Source organism: Haemorhous mexicanus, chromosome 2 (assembly GCF_027477595.1).
Source record: "Haemorhous mexicanus isolate bHaeMex1 chromosome 2, bHaeMex1.pri, whole genome shotgun sequence".
Taxonomy (NCBI): Eukaryota; Metazoa; Chordata; class Aves; order Passeriformes; family Fringillidae; genus Haemorhous; species Haemorhous mexicanus.
Window position 1 is genome coordinate 73,392,957 of NC_082342.1, and position 5,833 is coordinate 73,398,789.

A 5,833-nucleotide genomic window follows, 5' to 3' on the forward strand; every position below is an offset into this window, starting at 1 on the left:
TAAATTGAACCAGCCAGTACTTTGTGAATATATGCTGAACAACCTCCTACTTTAATGGCAGAAATTAAAATAAATGCTATTAAAATGTGCTTTCATACAAGTCTTCTATGGGTTTCATTAAAGGCCTGAGAAAAAAAAAAAAGAAAAAAAGAAAAAGGAAAAAGAAAAAAGGGAAAAAAAAAAAAGAAAAAGAAAAAAAGAAAAAAAGAAAAAGAAAACGAAAAAAAAGGAAAAGAAAAAGCAAAAGGAAAAGGAAAAGACTAAAAACCTCTCTGAAGAAGTGAGAAAAATACAGTGAATATTTCCCAGCTCCTTTTCCATCTGTGTTTGTGCAGCTGATGTATTGAGGCCACTCAATTGGAGACGTGAGCACAATAGGCAGCCACTCTAATAATTTTACCAGATGCTTAAAAGCTTCTCCTCAAAGTTCTGTTAAGAATTTTTTTCCTTTCTCTGAGAGATCCTAAGGCTTTCTCAATAGGAAGCAGTGCCTTTTTGCTTACTTATGGAGGAAACTGATACCTTAATCTTAGCTTTTGTTACTATTTAGCTGCTCTCTTTTACAGTAGAACCCAAAACCCAAAAACATTGTTTCAACATCACATGTGTAGATAATTCTCTCCTTAAATCATACCAGAAGTAAACATTTTAGACAAAATACATTTTTCTTAATAGCAAGCCAGGAGGAACAGCAGCTCCTTTTATGAATTCTTGTAGTTTTCATTCAAAGAGAAGATAAGAAATCTCCTTAATTAAATTTTGATTTAAATTATTTAATTCAGTTTGAATCAATTTTCAGAATGTAGTTGTCAGCTATCACATAATTAGTCATGTCCTCATTGCCACTTTGGGGCTGTGGTAAACTTATGTAAGGTTGACCACTCTTCTCTTTCTCAGGCTTTCTAAATATTGAATAGAAGGAATCTCAAAGGAATCTGAGGTCTGAAAGAATATTGTTTTCTTAAAATGTGTCATTAGACTCTCATAAAATTCTTTAATGCCTATTGGAAAATGGAATTTTCCTGTCTCTAAGTTTCCTTTCATGTAATCCTCATGGCAGTTCCTTTCTGATTAGTCCATCTGTCCTTCCATGCCACAGCCCCATCAGTACATCTCATGCCACTTACTTGTGCTGGGCAGTGCCTGGAGATATTTCAGGAACTAAGGACATATATCTGCTTAACAGTGAAACAGAGAAATTCACAAAGGTGACTTTGTAAGGGTTGTCTTTGAAAAGCTCATGATGTTTTGTGTTTCAAACCAAATAACTACTTTTTTTTTTTTTTAATAGCTTTGGTCTTACCACGAACATCTTAAACTTCTTACTTTTAAACCAGCATCATAACCTGTTTTTCCTTTTCTTTATTGATTTATTACCTTGTGAAATGTCCAAGTTTCAACTACTGTGTGACAGAGATAGGAAAAAAATCACAAACTTAGGGAAAATAAGGTGGGGATTGACTCCCAAGAACTACATATACCATTTTTTTACCATTGTGTTTTTTACGATTGCTATTTATTTCCAGCAGAGGTAATCACACTGGTGCCAGTGGACTGCTCAGAGTAAGATACTTTTTAATACAAACAAGAGGATCATAGTCTGCCTGCTTAAAAATACAGTGCAAGGAGCAAGACTGAATCCACAAAGGATTGCACAATCAAAGTCTGCCTTTCACAGGTTAATATGTTAACATCCTATCTGAGAAAGTGAGGTGCTGAAAAGCTGGAAAGAACATCCTAGTCTAGTGGGAAAGATATTGTGGGGAGGATATAGTGGGAAGGTCTTTTCTCACTGATATTAGTAAAAATGGACAAAGTGGATTAGGCTAATCTTTAGCAAACAGGAACAGTGAAATGGTACAAAACCCAGCCAAGTGAGAGGCTCTGTTTTAGAAATCCTGAGCACACTAGCCATGACTGTGCTAGCAATTTCAAAATACTGGAGAGAATCCTCAGGCACTTTAATGCTTTGTATCATTAAACTGCAACTATGATGCCTAGGAGAAGTGTGAGCTTTGCCTAGCTAACAGTTCCTAGGCATGATATGGGGAACAGCATGGGTAAGAGACCTTTCCCAACAGGCAATTTAGGTCAGGCCATCCTGTTCAGGACAGCCTCTCACATAGCTATGGGGGTGAGGGCTGCTCCATGCCAATTGCCTTCAGTGCCAGCAAAGAGTCCTTGGTACATTTGATTTCTTAATATAGCCCAGCATGCTGATGTGGAAATTTCCAGGTGCCTGATAATTTAGAAAGTTCGATTACTTAAGTTGAATGTATGGATTAGGGCTTCATTATAGACCTATTTTAAAAAATACATTGGCTGAATAACTGGATGAGTACAGGGCAAAGAGTTCTTAATGCAGGAGGAAACTTGATGGCTAGGAGACATGCCAGATGCCACTTGCCAGCTGGATCACTCCTTCTGAGCACTGTATTGGCTTTCCCCTCCTCTGGCTGCTCAGTAAATGCACAGAAATGCTCTCTCCATTGCCCATTTGTTGTAATTTAGGCACACAAAAAGACTTAGGTTACTGTCAGCAAATCATTGTGAATAAAACAACAATACTAATTACTTGACTTGATTTGCTCATCTTCCTTTACTGTCTTTGTTACAGCAATGCATCTTCCAACAAGTCATGCCTAAAAACTAACTTATAATCTAACAAGTATCAGGCTGCAAATATGTAAAATATATCCTCATGTTAATGCTCAAAGTTGGAAGAAAAATACACTGCACAGACACTTCACTCTTTGAAGTGCACAGCTTCTTTTGGCTGCAATGAACCATGAAAATATCAAAGGGATAACTTACAACTCAGTATTTTGGTGTTCATCAGTCCTCAGATTGCTTTACTAAGAACAGTGGCATCAGTATTGTACAGCAATGCATTACATGCTTCAACTTTCTTTTTTCTGTTGGTATGACTGTCTCAATTAATTAATTCTGTTAAAGAACACAGAATCTTCGGTGGTCCTTTGAGGTGATGATTCTTTAAAAACTGAAAGTGGAAAACTTTTCAGGGAAAGTGAAAAAAACAGCTTATTTTGCATGAAAATGACATTTGAGTGTACCCTTCCTTTTGAACCTATTTATTCTTTCAAGGTATTCTTGAAGAAGGGACTGAAAATTTAAAGGAAAATTATGTTTTATAAATTTACAAAAAAAAATGAAATTTACTGACCAAAATATTAATTGGTACTTAATTTTATAATATATTGAATTTTCTTTCTTACTCAAATGTTCCATCTGTAAAAACAACACCACCAAAAAAAAACCTGCTAAGAATCTTGTGTATGAGAAAGTATTTCACAATTAATTTTTGGTACTGAAGTTATCTGATGAATAATTACAAGCATTCCGTTTTTGTCCCCAGGCATTCATTTACTCTGTCCCCAGATAATTCTTAGTTAATGCTTGTAGTAATTTCAATTGTTTTAACTTACTAATATTTATGTTTACAGGCTGGTGGCTAATATAATTTGTCAGCTTACAATAATAAGTTTCTTCTTGTTTCTGGTATTGATCTCAAATTATTTTGTCCAAATCCAATAACTATTTTTTCCACTGCCATCTATGTATCTTATTTCATAACCAAATAATTAGCATATCTAAAAATATGGTGGAACTCTTCTGTAGTTGTGATATTCTGAAAATTTTATCTTCTTATTAAAAAAAATGTCAGTACTCATTTTAAAGAAGCTACTGTATATCTCGGAGTACTCCTAAACTGATATACTGAAGAGATTTCTTTTTTTATCTATATAGTACATTTTTCAGCTTCCAGCACCTAATTTTATCATTCAAGCACTTTGAGATTCCTAATTTTTCATCACAACCCAAGGCTATTTTACAGAATGGCACAATAAGCTTTCCCCCTCCCCACTGATTTTATAAAATCAATATATTTAACAGTATTTTCATGTTCTTCTTGAGTAGAAGAACATGAAACATTTGAACCCCTAGGAGCAGCTTTATTTTAAATCTCCTATTGATGTTGCCTTCTCATTTCCTTTGATTTTGGGACTGTGCAGTGAAGATGTCATTAATGATAGAGATGCTAGGATAGTCTTTCCAATTAATCTAATCATACTTTCTCCAAAGTTATTATGTCTAACTGTTCATCTGCTCCATTCAGATATCTTCCAACTTCTAAACCTAGCTTGTTAAGTATTTTTGTTATCTTTGCATTTTATAATTAATCAAGAGATTTACCAGCATGTCATTTTGCTATTTCCAAGCAGTCTGATTTTCTGTTGTTAATTTAAAAGAATATTTCTGCCATATTAGTTTCCAGAAAAAGCTGTTTGCTTATGAAATAATTAAGAAGCTTACTCAAACATTCTCTCAATTTTTCTGTAACTGTATTCTTTGAAATAAAAAGATATCCATTTTCATTCTCCATCAGATCTTCTCCACTTCAGTGATAGTGTCTTCCATACTTCCATATTTCCCTCTGCTCCATTTCATCTCCTTCAGAGCTATATAGCCAATGATTCTACCACCAGCTCTTCACTGGTTTGGAAGTCTGAAAAGGAGGAGGAAGCAGGCTACATAACTAAGATGAAGTGTATGAATAGAAATCAACTATTGATTATCTTTTCAAAAAAAAAAAAAAAAAAAAGGGGTATCAAATAAAGGTGGTGAGGGTCAGATTAAAAAAAGAGAAAAAAAAAAAAACCAAACAGAAAAGGAAATACTTCTTCACACAATGTAGAAGTTTTGGCAGTGCTGCATTCGAGTATTAAAATGTCACAAGAGTTCAAAAAGCAACGAATGAATGTATTGAAGGAAATTCTGTGGGAACTGTTAGATACAAAGACAGTGCATACACTTTGCAAGCTACAGGCTGGGCAATTATTCTGTGATGTGTCACTATGTGCTTGTCTTGTTCTTACTCCCCTCTCTGAGCACCTGGCAGATTTTGGGAGCCAGATTGAGGTAGTCAACTTCCTTTATTAATAGTCTGACAGACAAAAGTTAAGTTGCCACCAGCTAACATCATAATATTTCAAAGCATCTTATGGACTCATCATTTTGAACATGTAAAGCATATGTATAAATTCTACATATCTGATATAGAAAAAAAGTCATTGAGAGTAATGCAAGCTACATATCCCTCAAATATTAAATGCATGGGAGTTAGAGGCTATTAGGCCACTGTTACTATCCATAGCTTTTACTTCTCATCAATTCTTAATTGCAACCCAGTCGGATTCCAGGAAGGAATATTACAGAACCAAATGCAAGATTATTATATACCAAGTGCAAGGTGTTGCACCTGGATCAGGGCAACCTCTGGCATAAACATAGGCTAGGGGATGAACAGATGGAGAGCAGCCCTTCTGTGAAGGGCTTAGGGATGCTGCTGGGTGAGGAGCTGGACATGACCTAGCCATGGGCACTCACAGCCCAGAGAGCCAAATGTGTCCTGGGCTGCATCCAAAGCAGCGTGGGCAACAGGGACAGGGAGGGGATGCTGCCCCTCTGCTCTTCTCTGGTGAGAGCCCACCTGGAACCCTGCATCCAGCTCTGGGGTCTCAGCACAGGGAGGACAGGGACCTGTTGGAGTGAGTCCAGAGAAGGGCCTCAGCACAATCATGTCTCCCATGAGGAAAGGCTGAGACAATTGGGATTGCTCAGCCTGAAGAAAAGAAGCCTGTGCAGGTACCTTATGGCAGTCTTACAGTGCCTAAAGGGGGCCTAAAAGAAGGCTGGACAAGGTCTTCTTACAAGGACATGCAGTGACAGGACGATGGTGAATGGCTTCAAAATGAAAGAGGGAGGGTTTAGGTTAGGCATTTGGAAGAAATGGTTTACTGTGAAGGGTGGA